The sequence below is a fragment of the Artibeus jamaicensis genome, unplaced genomic scaffold (assembly GCF_021234435.1).
Source record: "Artibeus jamaicensis isolate MK-2021 breed Jamaican fruit bat unplaced genomic scaffold, CSHL_Jam_final contig_240, whole genome shotgun sequence".
In the NCBI taxonomy this organism is placed as follows: domain Eukaryota; kingdom Metazoa; phylum Chordata; class Mammalia; order Chiroptera; family Phyllostomidae; genus Artibeus; species Artibeus jamaicensis.
This window is the reverse complement of record NW_026521506.1, coordinates 5,499,418-5,515,264: the sequence shown is the minus strand read 5'-3', so window position 1 is coordinate 5,515,264 and position 15,847 is coordinate 5,499,418. Positions and strand designations below refer to the sequence as shown.

Sequence of the window (15,847 nt, the reverse complement as noted above, 5' to 3'; positions counted from 1 at the left end):
TCATGAGTGAAAGGCAGATTCCTGTCAGATCACCACAGAGGGTTAGGGTAACAATCTCTCTGTAAAGGGTAAGACTTAGAACAACTATTTGATTTATGCTTAACGTCGTTTCTGGATTTCTTTCTAAGGTTTTAAACTCTGCTACTATGTTAAGTGGCAGATACCTAATTGGTTGGCATGTTGCTGATGTAACAAGGACATGGAAGACCTCCCTTCATCACAATCCCATGGACTTGCATAAGCTCCCCACCCAGCCCATCTGAGACTTCCTCTCACATCCAAAATTACAAATGAGTGTTCACCAAGGTGTCACATTCCCCCCACACACACACAAAAATGTGTTTCTCAGCAGTCTGGAAGGTGAGCTCCTCTGTGGCTCTCATGGTGTCAGTGGAACCTGAGCAGTGGCTCCATATTCTCAACAATACTGACACTCCCCCACCTGGTTCTTTTGGACTAAAGAAACTATATTTGAAACCCTATCTTTTGAGTTTGTTATCTGGCTTCAAGGGAAAGCAATAGCTGCTCTAGTGGAAGGAGATGCTGGATTGGCCTCCAGGCAGATTCAGGACTTTGTTGTGAGATCAAGGCCGTGGGCTGCCAACTGTGGATGTGGGCTGGGGCTCCTGAGCATAGTCTGCCTCTCTCCGGTCACCTTTCTCACCCAGCTCTTCTCTGGGCAAGGTGCTTGTTGTAGCTTTAAGGTCTAATTTTGGGTCTTCCTCACGCAAGAATATGTGGTTCTTGGGTTTGTTTGGGTGTGCCAAGAGTAAAGTGGTGGTCACTGGTGATCCAAATATGTTACTAGTGTTCCCACCAGGTGGGTTCAGAGACTGGGGAGTGTGCACAGGTGTTGATACCTCAAAGGAACCACTTCATTTTCCCCATGGGGGGTTGGTCCTTTTAGAAATATTCTGAGGTCCTCCAGTTGGTCCAAAAATATTCATTGCCATCCTGTTGGGTTGGCTTGAAGGAACACCTCCTTCTGGACTTCCGAAAAGATTGCTTGATGCTCCTCCCTCAGGCTTCATGGCCCCCAGCCCTCAGCTGAGATGCTGGCAGGCATGGGAGCACATCCACTTCTTCGCCCATCTCTCTAATGAAGAAGGCCGAGGCCGATGCTCTGTGAGGTCACCCAACAGCTTCCCCATTGGTCGTGCCCACACCCGCACCTGTGGTGCACCTGGAGCCGGCTCAGCCACCCTTGCTCTCTGAAAAAAATATATGTATATTTTATATATCATATATTGTATTTATCTACTCATCTTTTCATGAACACTTATGTTGTCTCCATCCCTTAGTAATTAAGAAAATGCTGCAATAAACATGGTATCTCTTCATGGAACAACAAATCAATGTTTCTCTCTATCTTTCTCCCTCTCTTTCTCTCTCTCTCTCTCTCTGTCTGTCTGTGTCTCTGTCCTCTGCTCTCTCTTTAAAATCAATTAAAAAAATTTTAAATATAGGCAGAAAAGAATGCTATCTCTTCAACATGATGATTTTATTTTCTTCAGATAAATACCCAGAAGTGGAATTTCAGATCGCATGGCAGGCCTATTTTTAATTTTTTGAGGAACCTCCATACCGTTTTCCACAGTGGTTGTACCCATTTACATTGCGACCAATGGCACCATTCTTTTTTTCTACAGATTTTATTTATTTTTGAAGAAAAGGAGGGAAGGAGGGGGAGAGGGAGGAAAGGGAGAGAAACATTGATGTGAGAAACATCAATCGGTTGCCTCTCCTATGATCCCTGACCTGGTACTGAACCTGCAACCAGGGCATATGCCTTAATCGGAATCAAACCAGTGACCTTTAGCATTGTGGGATGATGCCCAACCAACACAGCCACACTGGTCAGGGCCAATAGCAACATTCTTGATTCATAGGACATGTCATGTGAGATTTCAGTATTTAACTACTGAATGAAAATTCAGTTGTTTCAAAAAATTTAATCGTTTCCTTTTCATTTTCCCCTTTTTTATTAATAACTAGGCAGGGTTGATATAGTAAGCGTAATAATGGCCCCCCAAAGATGTCCATGTCATAGTGCTGGGAATCTGCATATATGCTACCTTACATGGCACAAGATACTCTGCAGATTTAATTCAGGGTAAGAAGCTTAAAGTGGGAGATAATCCTAGATTATCTGGGAGGGCACAGTATAACCACAAGGGCCCTTAGTGATGTTGCTTACTTTTAAAATGGGAAAAGTGCCCTGGCTGTTATGGCTCAGTGGATTGAGTGCTGGCCTGTGAACCAGAGTTGTCACTTCGATTCCTAGTCAGGGCACATTCCTGGGCTGTGGGCCAGGTCCCCAGTAGGAGGCACGTAAGAGGCAAACACACATTGATGTTTCTCTCCCCCTCTTTCTCTCTCCCTTCCCCTCTGTCTAAAAATAAATAAATAAAATCTTTTAAAAATAGTAAATAAAACAGGAAAAGGAGCCAGGAGCCAAAGAATGCAGGTAGCCTCTCGAAATTGGAAAAAGCAAGGAAATGAATTCTTGCCTCAAGTATCCAGAAAGGAATGCAGCCTGTTCTGATATCTTGTGTTTATCCCAGTGAGACCTGTTTTGGATTTCTGATCCACAGAACTGTAAGATAACCAATTTACATTGTTTAACTCATTAAACAAACTGTCATGCCATTTGTTATAGTAACAGCAGTGAAGAACCAATCCAGGTTACATTTACAGGCTGTTTATTTATAACCTGCTTTGTTCCTAAAAGGCTGAAGTAGTATATAAGGATGCAAACCATAAAACAAGACAGCATGAATTAAATGTAGGCAGTTCCTTGCAGGGTAGCTCAGTTACTTAGAGCATTATCCGGATAAGCAAAGGTTACCTGGTTGCTGGTTTGATCCCTGGGGTCAAATTACACACAAGAATCAACCAAAGAATGCATAAATACGTGGAACAACAAATCAATGTTTCTCTCTCTCCATCCTTTTCTCTCTCTTTAAAATCAATTAAAAAATTTTAAATGTAGGAAGAAAAGAGGAAAAGATCAAATCAAAGATAGTAACATAAAATGAAACCTAAGAATGAGGCTAATACAAATATGCATACCATAAATACATATATTACAGGTAAGCTCTGGTTTTCTAGGAACCAAGGCAAAGAGGGAAATCTCATCAGTTCCATAATTTATTCTATCATAGTGTTCATTTTATAACAATGGACGATTTGTTCAGAAGTTCAATTTTACTTGAGACTTGGATCAGATGAGACGTTCTGAGAAAGTGTATAATATATTATATGATAATAATGTCCCCACCAAAATCCATCTTATAGACACAAGTCTAACTATACTAAATTATACCATCAGTGCTATATTTTGATGAATATAATTTGGGTGACAATTTGCCCAAATCAATGTAACAATGATCTAAGTTAGAAATCCTCACAAGCATTCTGCCTAATACTTGAATTATTTAGAATTATAGCTTTTAAAATCAAGGAGTTTTAGGGCTTACTGAACTTAAATGTCATATAGTTTGACTCAATGGCTCTACAGAAGAGGGCAGGGAAAGGCAGAATGAAATATCTAGAATAATACCACACACAGCTAAGAATAGAATGCATGTTTCCAGATTTGTTGGTTCCTTCCAAATCCTTCTGTAAACTTCTTTAAAAGATGAGGCACTTCTTTTTTAAGAGAAGGCCTAAATTCCTTATTTTGACATATTCATCATCATTCTAAAGAGTCCATTTGCTTCCTTTAATATAACCTCTGAATTCTTGATACATAGGTAGCTCACGAATATTACCTGTGACTCTTTCAAAACTGGCAGGGTTAACTGAAGTATGACTTCTGTTTCCTTGGTAAACTTAGGTTTCTTCCATAGCTAAATTCCTTTCTTCTTCACAGAAAAGAATTTTTTTCTCCTTGTATACTTTCAAAAGTAGAAAATTCAGTCTAGTACAGGTAGAAGAGTCTATTAGTAGAGTGAAAAAAAAGAAAGATGGGTCAACACTAAAGAAATGTCAGCTACTTACAATTCATTGAGACAAAATGCCTTTAGGTCAGAGGAATCGCAGTGTGGCTTCATTTAGTCATGCATTCTGCCTCAAAGTTTCCTGAGAAAATAAGGACAATAACAGATTGGTTTCAACCGGAATTAAGATAGATCTTGTGATCTTATCTCATGCATTATCTCCCATCTGGATACATAGATCCTTTTAAAGACAACAAGAGCTTGAAACATGGTTGAGAGTAATAAGCGACAGAGCAACAAAATTTTTTTAAAGGTTGCAATTAATTTATATTACTGGATGTCAGCCTTTGTTTTGATTATGGTATTTGGTGGATGAAAATTCATTGCTTTTATTGAATATTTGAATTCTCATTGCACATGGTCTATTTCAATACTGTAAACCACTGAGATCCATAAATGCTGGAAATTGATAAATGAAAGTTAGGAATAAGTTATTATCTTTAAAAATATGGGGCTACATTTTCATACTTGAATTTCTATTCCCTCTAACTAAAACAGTATGTTCCATTGTTTAACATTCTAGAATCGGAAATATTGCATCAGCCATGCAGATGGAGAAAGCACTAGACTTTACAATAAAATTTTACAGGAAAAAGTAGTTATCAAAGAGCCATAAGGATGAATGTACACAGAAGTGGCAGAACATGCCAGATCAGGATTGACAGATTGCTGAGAATAAAACTGAGCAACAGCAATAAGATAGTATTCTTTTCCAATAGTTTTATCAAGTCATATTTGTACTTATAGACTCTGACATGTTTTACATATATACTTAGTCAATTTCCAAGCATATGTCAGATGACAAAGAATGTAGAAACTAGAATCTTGTTTAGGGTGAGGTGACTGCCACAGAACAGGTAAAATAAACCCTTGGAAGAGCAGGATACTTGGCAAAGTTTACTGGTACCACAGGCACAGTGTGTTTCTTTTTTTCAGGAGAAAAGGGGGAGGAGCAATGTGGATTCTCTATGGTCGCCTTCCCAGGATCCAAATAATTAGCTTTCTGGGAATATTCTGCCTTGTTTCTTCCCAGATGATCAAGACCCCCTACTGGATACCTAAAACCTTGGATAGTACTGAGCCATATAGATACTATGTTTTTTCCTATACATACACACCTTTTCTGTAAAGGAAGCACTTTAAGGGCTTCTCTTTGGCATATCTGAATTGCCAGCATCACTATTCTTTTGCTTTGGAGCCATTATTAAGTAGAATAAGGGTGACTTGAAGGCTAGCTCTGTGATACCACAACAATTGATCTGATAATTGAGAGGGCTACTCAGTGACAAATGGGCAAATAGCATATACAAATGGGATAAGCTAGACAAAGGGATAATTTGTGTCCTGGCTGGATTGAGGAGCTCAGTAGGAGATTTCATCACGCTAGTCAGAATAGTGCACAGTTTAAAATCTATGAATTATTTCTGGGGTTTTCCATTTAATATGTTCAGACTGTGGTTGACCACAGGTAACTGAAACTGTGGAAAGGGAAACCACAGATAAGGGGGGTGGGCAACTTATAGCTTTGATTAGATTCCTGAAGGAATATGTTGCCCCCAAAACTTAACAATCATTTATTGAGTGTCCATATGTGTCTAGTGGCTTGTACTTGACTTTGGAGGTACAAAGGCATAGAGTAATGATGATTATAATATTTTTAATGCCTTACATAGTATCATACATTGCATATCTTACAAACATTCATATAAGGTTCTATCCTCGAAGGGCTTATATTTCAGTTGGGACAAGAAAAAAAACACTTCCATTGTTTCACATAAGTATTTGCCAGGCTCTGTTCTAAGCACTTGAGAAACACCAGTCACAAGTAAAACAGAAATGTCAGTAAATGAATGGATCAAAAAATTGCGGTACATATACACAATGGAATTCTATGCAGCAGAGAGAAAGAAGGAGCTACTACCCTTTGCAACAACATGGATGGAACTGGAAAGCATTATGCTGAGTGAAATAGGCCAGGTGTTGAAAGACAAATACCATATGATCTCACCTTTAACAGGAAGCTAAACAACAAAACAAACAAGCAAGCAGAATAAAAAGAAAGACACTGAAATAGAGAACAAGGGGACAGTGACCAGAGGGGAGAGGGAAGGGAATTTAAGGGTAAAAAGGGGGACGGATTTGGAGGAACAAATAGGAAGGACACAGGGACGAGAACTAAGGGGGGTGAAAATGGGAGGGAGGTGGGGAGCATGGGGCGGGGTGGGCTGGGATGGGAGAAATAGACAGAAAACTGTACTTGAAAAATAACTAAATAAAATTTTTAAAATGTCTGTCCTAGAAAATCATTTTACATTCTACATTTAACAAATGTGAAACATTAGTAAAGTTCAAAAACAATATATACAAAGTGACTAGCAAAATACTTACAGTATGCAGAGTAAAGAACTTCCATGTAAAGCTCCACCCTTAAAAAGAGCACAGTGGTATGTATCAGAAATATTCTGCATGGCATACCATTTGCAATTTTCAGATAATGTTAAGAAATGAAGTTTGAAACCTGGTTCTAAATCCTAGACTAGCCTTGTGATATTTTTATTATGGATCTTCTTATTTAGGTTGATTCTAGAAACGTCTGGTCTATTTCTTTTTTAAAAAATGTTATTTCATTGTATTTTTCCCATTCCCATTCGGTCTCCTTACACCTGCTTCCCCCAGCAACCCCCACACTGTTGTCCATGTCTGTGAGTCCTTTTTCCTTTTTGCTCAATCCCTTCCCCTCCTAAACTCCTCCCAATAGCTATCTATTCATGACAAAGCCTAGAGGTGAAAGTGATGATTTATTTATTTTTGTTGCCTCTTTCTTAGAATAAAACATTATTTCATAGTGATACAATCTTAGACCAAGTATATTATGGTCTATTTTTTCCTGTTTGGGTTTTATGCCCTGCTGGCACTGTACCTAGAACAAGTGGTAAAAAAAGCAATATCATTTCTTCTTTCTAGTTAATCAGAAGGTAGCAATTTATTTTTAGGAGCACAGCAAACAGGATGTACACATTTATTTAAGTTGTGAATAACACCAAGAAAAAAGCATTAGTTGACAAGCCTAAGAAAACTGGATGATGATATACATTAAACTATGCAGATGAATGAAATTTTAGTTACCCATATTTTGCTGTGTATAATGTGCACCCAAGTTTTTGGCCCAAATGTTCAGGAAAAAACTTTTGTTTTAACTTTTAAATTCAATTTTAAATTTATATTTAGATACTTGTTCTTTGTATTATAAAGAAATTTTAACATTTATTTTTTAACATATTATGGTACAAGAAATTTTATGTAAAAAATAATTACAAAACATAAGAACAGATACAAGGTACAAGAAATTTTATGTACTGGTAACAAATTAGTACTACCCACGTACAATGCACATCCTTATTTCTCCCTCAGAAATCTGGGCAAAGGTCCACATTATGCACAGCAAAATACAGTAAATATATTATTCAATATGTCATTTGTGCATTCTTAAAAGAAATTCATGCCTGTGAAGGAAAAGCTGATATGGTAAAATATTATGATAATATTTAATTTTAATATTGTATTACTACACAGTCTTACTGGTGAGCCTTCTTTTAGTCTGGACTACTTCGTCTGCCTCATGTAAACCAGAGTACAGAATTGCCGGTTTGTTCCTTTTATAGGCCGTTTGGTAATCAGAAAGAAAATCTCTCATCCTTTGCCACAAGTTACACCCCTTATCAGTGACTGAGCAAACGCATGTACTTAGAGGAATGTAGAGGGCTCAGAACAGGGTATCCCATTGTCTAGGAGAGAAACACTTCTAATAAATGAGCCACAAATGCTGGCGTCATATACAAAAGGCAGTATGCATTGCCTTTGTATCATGGTCATGACTCTGAGATTGCCAGAACCCTCACCATTTTGATTCCTTCCACTGACTGGTCTTCTACCAAGAGTATGTACTCATTTAGCCCTCCTGATATTACAGAAGGTGTTAGTCTTTTCTCTAAGGGTCAGAATGGGTTCTGGTAAATCATAAAACTGACGTTCTGGGAAGAATTGCTGTAATTGTGGTTCTAACTGAGTTCTTTGTGCCTTTGTATCTATGGAAGGAAGGAAAATTTTCCTTCTACTAATTGTATTTCCTTCTCCTCAGAGTGCCAATTCAATTTAGTAGGACTATTTCAAAACTATTCTTTGGGAAAGGATTTCTGTCATTCTTTATAGTATCTAATCCTTATGGAGCTCATTATGCAAGTTCTCAGTGCCACTTTCTGTCTGTGTGACACACAAACATTTCTTTTCTCCATTTTCATATCCTTGATGCCTGTGCTCTCTACCACAAAAATATATCCACTTTGCTTTAATCCCTATCCTTTTATCTGTTGTTACCTTTAGGTCTATAGTGAAATCACTTTAAATCCAAGAAATAAAAATTTTTTAAAAGTGCTCAGTTCTCAGAGTTAGAAGAATGCTGTTACTGAGAACCTTGGCTCTATCAGAACCCACCTAACATGGCCTCGAGGCCCCTCAGGCCCTATAAACCAGAAGAGCCACAGGTCAGAGCCCCCAACTCAGCACTTCAGATGCACTCACCACGGAATAAATGACCACTTTGGCTCCTCTCCAGCTGCTCAGGTTCACAGGACTGTCTGCTTAGGCTGCTATAACAAAACACCACTGACTGGGTGGCTCAAAGAACAGAAATATATTTCCTCACAGTTTGGAGGCTGAAAGTCCAATGATCAATCTGCAGCAGCATTGATTCCTGCTGAGAGTTCTCTTCCTGGCTTGTAGATGGCCACCTTCTCATTATGTCCTCACATGGCCTTTCCTCTGCATGGAGACGGAGAGGAGTGGGGGGAGAGAGAGAGAGAAAGAGAGATCTTTGGTGTCTAATTCCTCTTCTTAAAAGGCTACCAGTCCTGTCAAATTAGGGCCCCACCCTTTTGTCCTCATTTAAACTTAATTACTTTCTTAAAGTTTCATCTCCAAATACAGTCAGGATGAGAGTTAGGGTTTTAATATATGAAATTGAGGGAGACAAAATTCAGTGCATAACAGTACTATTCTATTCTCTTTGAATCTCTGCTGTAACATTCAGTTCTCAATCCTTGTCCCCCCGCTCCACAGTAAAATTTACCTTGGCATGACTTTTGAGTGACCTTAATTGCACTTAACTTTTTATCCGTTGCCCCTATATTCCTAGTTCTTGGGTCTTTGCCTCCATGTTTCAGGTACCCCTTCTGTAAATCTCCCTGTGTATTTAGACTATTCAGTGAGTTGTCTCCCCAGCTCTTCGCTCAGAAAAGAGCCTATTCTAAGAAATAGATAATGATTTTCATTTGATAGTAATGTTCTAGTTGAATTCCCTTAGAGACTGATGAACCTTACCCACAATCAGTTGCTGTAACACCAAATTCTGTCATCAGGCCCTGATCTGTCCTACCTCACTCCTTTGAATTCCATGTAAACATCAAACAAATCATGTAACTTATAGTTTTGTTTGTGCTTTTATTTTTTAATATATTTTATTGATTATACTATTACAGTTGTCCCATTTCCCCCCTTCACTCCCCTCTACCCTGCACACCCTCTCCCACCCACGCCCCCCCCCATTTAGTTCATATCCATGGGTGGTATATATCAATTCCTTGGCTTCTACATTTCCTATACTATTCTTAACCTTCCCCAGTCTATTTTCTACCTACCGTCTATGGTACTTATTCTCTGTACCTTCTCCCCCCTTCTTCTCCTCCCACTCCCCTGTTGCTAACCCTCCATATGATCTTCATTTCTACGGTTCTGCTCCTGATCCAGCTGTCCTCTTAGTTTGCTTTTGTTTTAGGTGAGGTTCTTAATAACTGTGAGTTTGCTGTCCTTTCACTGTTCATCTTTTTTATCTTTTTTTCTTAGATAAGTCCCTTTAACATTTCATATAATAAGGGCTTGGTGATGATGAACTCCTTGAACTTGATCTTATCTGAGAAGCACTTTATCTGCCCTTCCATTCTAAATGAAAGCTTTGCTGGGTAGAGAAATCTTGGATGTAGGTCCTTGCCTTTCATAACTTGGAATACCTCTTTCCAGCCCCTTCTTACCTGCAAGTTCTCTTTTGAGAAATCAGCTGACAGTCTGATGGGAACTTCTTTGTAGGTGACTGTCTCCTTTTCTCTTGCTGCTTCTAGGATTCTCTCCTTCATTTTAATCTTGGCTAATGCAATTATGATGTGCCTTGGTGTGTTTCTTCTTGGGTCCAACTTCTTTGGGACTCTCTGAGCTTCCTGGACTTCCTGGAAGTCTATTTCCTTTGCCAGATTGGGGAAGTTCTCCTTTATTATTTGTTGAAATAAGTTTTCCACTTGTTGCTCTTCCTCTTCCCCTTCTGGTGCCCCTATAATTCAGATGTTGGAGTGTTTAAAGGTGTCCTGGAGGTTCCTAAGCCTCTCCTCATTTTTGTTTCTTGTCTCCTCATTTTTGCATTCTTGTTTCTTCATTCTTTTCTGTTCGATTGTTTCTTTCTTCCTTCTGGTCCACACCGTTGATTTCAGTCCTAGTTTTCTTTCCATTACTATTGGTTCCCTGTACATTTTCCTTTATTTTACTTAGTGTAGCCTTCATTTTTTCATCTAATTTGTGACCAAATTCAACCAATTCTGTGAGCATCCTGATTAGCAGTGTTTTGAACTGTGCATCTGATAGGTTGGCTATCTCTTTGTCATTTAGTTGTATTTTTTCTGGAGTTGTGACCTGTTCTTTCATTTGGGCCATTTTTTTTTGTCTTGACATGCCTGTTATGTAGTGAGGGGCGGAGCCTTAGGTATTCACTTGGGCAGGGTCACCCACGGTCCCTGCCTTGTGATGCTGTGTGCGGGGATGGGTCTGAGAAGGAACAATGGTGCTTGCTCCAGGCTTTCAGTTACTTCCCCCACTTTCCCCAAGAAAAGTGGGCTTTTCTGGTGCTGATTCCTGGGTGGGTGGGCTTGTATACATTCTAGGACCCTGTGGGTCTTTTTAACAAACTCTCCCGTGATACTGGGAGTTTATCCCACTGCCTCAACCCCCACAGGTGTTTTTAATTGGTGTTTTGAGGCTTTATTTCCCTGTGCTGGGGCCCTGGGTTGTGCTGTCTGTCTTGCTCCTCTATTGTTCCTCCTGGTCTATCTGTGCACAAATGTGGGACCACCTAGTTCACCAGCTGCCACCTTGCTGCGAGTATTCTCTGCTTGGCTGCCCTACTCCTCCCCTCCTACTGGTCGGGGTGAATGTGTCTTCTTTAATTCCTTGGTTGTTGGACTTCCATAACTATACCTCCATCTTGGCCGGCGGTCTGTTCATTTGTTTTTAATAATTAAAGTACCACTGTTATGTAGTTGTGACCCATAAAGATTACAAAATCAGGTTTTTAAAAAATTTATTTTTATTTATTTTTAAAAATATTTTATTTGTTTAGCTCAGTGGATTGAGCACAGGCCTGCGAACCAGAGGATCGAGGTTCAATTCCCAGTCAGGGCATATTCCTGGGTTGCAGACCGGTTCCCTGCAGGCCAGTTCCCACCAGGGGATGCACGAAAGGCAACCATACATTGATGTTTCTCTCCCTCTCTCCTTCCCCTCTAAAGATAAATAAATAAATAAATAAATAATCTAAAAAATAATAAAAAATATTTTATTTGTTTATTTTGAGAGAGAGGGGAAGGGAAGGAGAAAGAGTGAGAGAGAAACATCAATGTGTGGTTGCCTCTCATGTGTTCCCTACTGGGGACCTGGTCTGCAACCCAGGCATGTGCCCTGACTGGGAAACGAACTGGCAACTTTTTGCTTTACAGGCCCGTGCTCAATCCACTGAGTTACACCAGCCAGGGCAATTTATTTTTATTTAAGTATAGTTGCTATACAATCATATATTGGTTATATTAGTTGCAGGTGTATAATATAATAGTTCAACATTATTATAACTCACGATGGGATCATCCCACTAGTTCTAGTAATCCTCTGTCACCATACAAACATAATCACAAGTTCAGGATTTTTAAAAGATAAAGTTATTTTTAACATTGAAACTGAACGTGAAGGGCTGAAATTAATCACTGACAACACTATCATGAGATTTAAGTTAATTAATTTTTTGTCTTTTATTAAATTTCAATATATAATTGTGCCCCCATGAATTATACTTTCTCTAAATTGAGGCATACATATCAGATGATACTTCTCCACACTCTAAATGCTTATATAACGAAGTAAGTGTCTTCATGGTTTAGTGATATCATTTCTTCGATAACAGTTTTTGGACTCTTTCACTATCAACTTTTATGAAAATTCCACATAAATGCCTTAGAGTTTTAAGTGGTTGTGGTGGGGTGGGTAAAGAAGAGAAAGTATTTCTAGTGAGAAAAAGAATCCTCTGAAGAACTTTGTACACCAGTGAATCCCAAAGAGAGAATTGAAATTGATGTCTCTTGGGCAAAACAGCTCATATAGCCATAGGCAAAATTCTACCAACCTATCTGAACATATCTAGCTGATGAGAGACTATGTTGCTTGAGATTCTTCTGTATTCCCAAATGTGCTTAACTGAGATTTCTATATCCTTTGTGCTTTCAGTGGAAATGCTCCAGGAAGAATTGCAGTGATTTAAAAATAGATACTTGCCACACTTTTCTTTCCATATTTCGGTGGCAACTGACTGCAGGTTATTTGAGGAGTTTGAATTCCAAATTATTCTAAACCTGCATTGAAAACAAGCAAACAAAAATCTATGACTTCTCTGTGTTCTTTGCTAATATACAGCACCTGAAAACCAGAATTTCATGAGTCTGTCACAAAATCCTGAAAAAAAATCAGAGCTTGATGTTTCAGTGTCTAAATGACTGTCTAATGTTAATGGATGAATAAAATTTATCTTTGGAATTACTGTTTCTTTATAGCATATTATTGCTGGAATTGAAAAGATTTTTAAAATAACATGTTACAAGAAGATTGCAGTGCCAAACCCTTCTTGTGTGGATTATTTTTTTCTTTTTAGTGTTTTTCAAATTGATTTTTTGAAAAAAGGTTTTATTCATTTATTTTTAGAGAAGGGAAGGGAGGGAGGAAGAGAGGGAGAGAAACATCGATGTGTGGCTGCCTCTCGCGCACCCCCTACTGGGGACCTGGCCTGCAACCCAGGCATGTGCCCTGACTGGGAGTGAACTGGTGACACTTTGGTTCCCAGTTCAGAGCTCAATCCACTGACTGAGCCACCTCAGCCAGGCCTTCACATTGATTTTTAAAATCATATGTAATCATCTTGTAAATTTTGTAAAAATGTATAAAGAAAAAATGGTCTTTTCATAAACATACCATCTTGAGATAATCACTGTTAACATTTAAACAAACATCTTTCCAAATATTTCTATAAATTTTATATATTTGAAATACACTATATGATTTTTATGTCATTTTAAATTAAGATTATGCCATAAGTATCTCATTATGTTATTTACAAGTTTCAAAATATAATAGTAAATGACTATGTAATATTCTAGCATAAGGACATTCCATAAATTTGTAAACATTCTCCTAACATTGAGAATTTAAGTTGCTGTTAATTTTCCATTATTATAAGTAACACTATAATAGGCATGTTGATACTTTAATTTCTGTACAATTTTCTCAATATTTCCTCAGGGTAAATGTCTAGATGTAAAACTATTGAATGAATAAAAAATGGTTTTTAAAAAAAGAAAACATAATGCTGAGGTTTTCTAACCTCTTTGGATTTACAGATATCTCTGAGAAACTGATAGAAATGTTGCCCTCTTCCGGAAAATGCAAATAATTATATTGTTTTTTTACATAAATATATTTTACAAAACTATATTTCTCTCATTTATGAAAATATTTAGCTTTAAAAATAAGACAAAAACTAGTTTTAATTTTCCTTAAAAGTTCATTTCAATGAGAATATCCTTGTTTTAAATAATAGTTTAAAATTTAGATGCCAAAACATGCAATTTGAGTCACCAAATGACTCTTAATGGCTGCAAGTGTTAAACACTCTAACATGCTGTCACAAAGGGTAGGAGCTCCTTCTTTTTTCTCCTGCATAGCATTCCACTGTGGAAACAAACCACACCTTTTTGATCCACTTATTCACTGATGGGCACTTAGGTTGCTTCCAGCACTTGGCTATTGTAAATTGTGCTGCTATGAACATTGGGGTGCATAGGTTCTTTTGGATTGGTCTTTCAGAATTCTTGGGGTATAATCCCAGCAGTGGAATTGTGGGTCAAAAGGCAGATCCATTTTCAGTTTTCTTAGAAAATTTCATACTGTTTTCCATAATGGTTGTACCAGTCTGCAATCCCACCAACAGTGCACTAGGGTTCCCTTTTCTCCACAACCTCACCAGCACTTGTTTTTTGTTGATTTGATTATGATGGCCATTCTGAGAACATTATGCTAAGTAAACTAAGACATGTGGTGAAAGACACATACCATATGATCTCACCTACAAGTGGAACCTAGTCAACAAAAAAACAAGCAAGCAAAATATAACTAGAGATATTGAAATAAAGAACAAACTGACAGTAACCAGAGGTGAGGGGAGAGGGGGATAATGGGGAGGAAAAGGGGAGTGATCATCAAGGAACAAGTATAAAGGACCCATGGACAAACCTAAGGGGGTAGGTTTGAGGTTGGGAGGCAGGGATGGGTGGGGTGGGGGGAATGGTGGGGCAAAAATGGAGATAACTGTACCTGAACAACAAATGAAAAATGAATAAAAACAACTCTGACTAACAAAATTATGTATAATAACTATTTGAATTATGCAGCTTTGCCAGATGAGAGTAAATTTGTGTCAATGAGCCTCATAATTTTCCATGATTCTTCTAGGAAATTGAAACCATGTCCAGACATGTCCTTTGTTCTTAAGCAAATAAATCTGTCTTTTGTTAGAATTTCCATTGATACTGTCCATTTTATTAAGGAAGTGTTTATAAACCCATGCTTCACTTTCAACATTTTCCGAACAAGATCTTCAAAGTAATTTGATAATGGCTTTTGGTATGCACACATTTCTGCCTATGGAGAAATGGACCAAGCTTTGGTATTCAGGCTCTACCCAGTAGGAGTTTCTCCAAGTTTACAAAGTTTGTGGAGTTGTGTGCTGCCAATCACCTACCCTAGAATAGAAAGCTTGGCATAAACACAAACAATAACAATAAAACCTGGAAAATTTTTCCATGGCAACCATAATGGTGATTGTAGGACCTTGAATGAAAAGATTTCTCTCATATCCATGGCTGAAAGTCAACAATTAAGCCCAACTATCATTCTGTAAGTCATAAATAATTTTAACTTCAAGTATTTTTTAATCCTCACCTGATTTCAGAGACAGAAAGGAAAAGAGAGAGAGGGAGAGAAATATCTACTCTCACAGGCACCCCACATCACGACCAAGCCCTCAGTTTAGGCATGTGCCTTGATTAGGAATTAAACCTGTGACCCTTCGGTTTATGGGACGACACTCCTACCAACTGAGTCACACCAGCCAGGGCTAACTTGAAGTATTTTTATCAAGCACTTTAGAACTTGTTTTCTTAAAAACTAGCAAAATTCTGTATAGACAAAATTTTTAAAATGTATTCCCATTTCTTCAAAAAGTCTCTAAAAAAAGGTGGTTTCAAGGCTCAGGCTTTCAGGAAGTTGATGAATTCTATAATACCATAGGTGTAGCAAGAAAAGACCAAAGGGGTTGTTTTCTGGTGCCAATCTACAAGGGTACCACAAAGATACAAATTTAGCTTTATTGTAACAGTATATATAGAGACTGGGCTTGCTGTAGAGTGAATGTTTATGTCTCTCCAAAATTCATA

At 38.1% G+C, this 15,847-nt stretch overlaps 1 pseudogene; it reads right to left on the bottom strand.

The window, feature by feature from the left end:
- Positions 1-337: 337 nt before the first annotated feature.
- The window catches only part of LOC119057299 (jupiter microtubule associated homolog 2-like), a 47,225-nt pseudogene continuing 31,715 nt past the window's right edge, over positions 338-15,847 (bottom strand).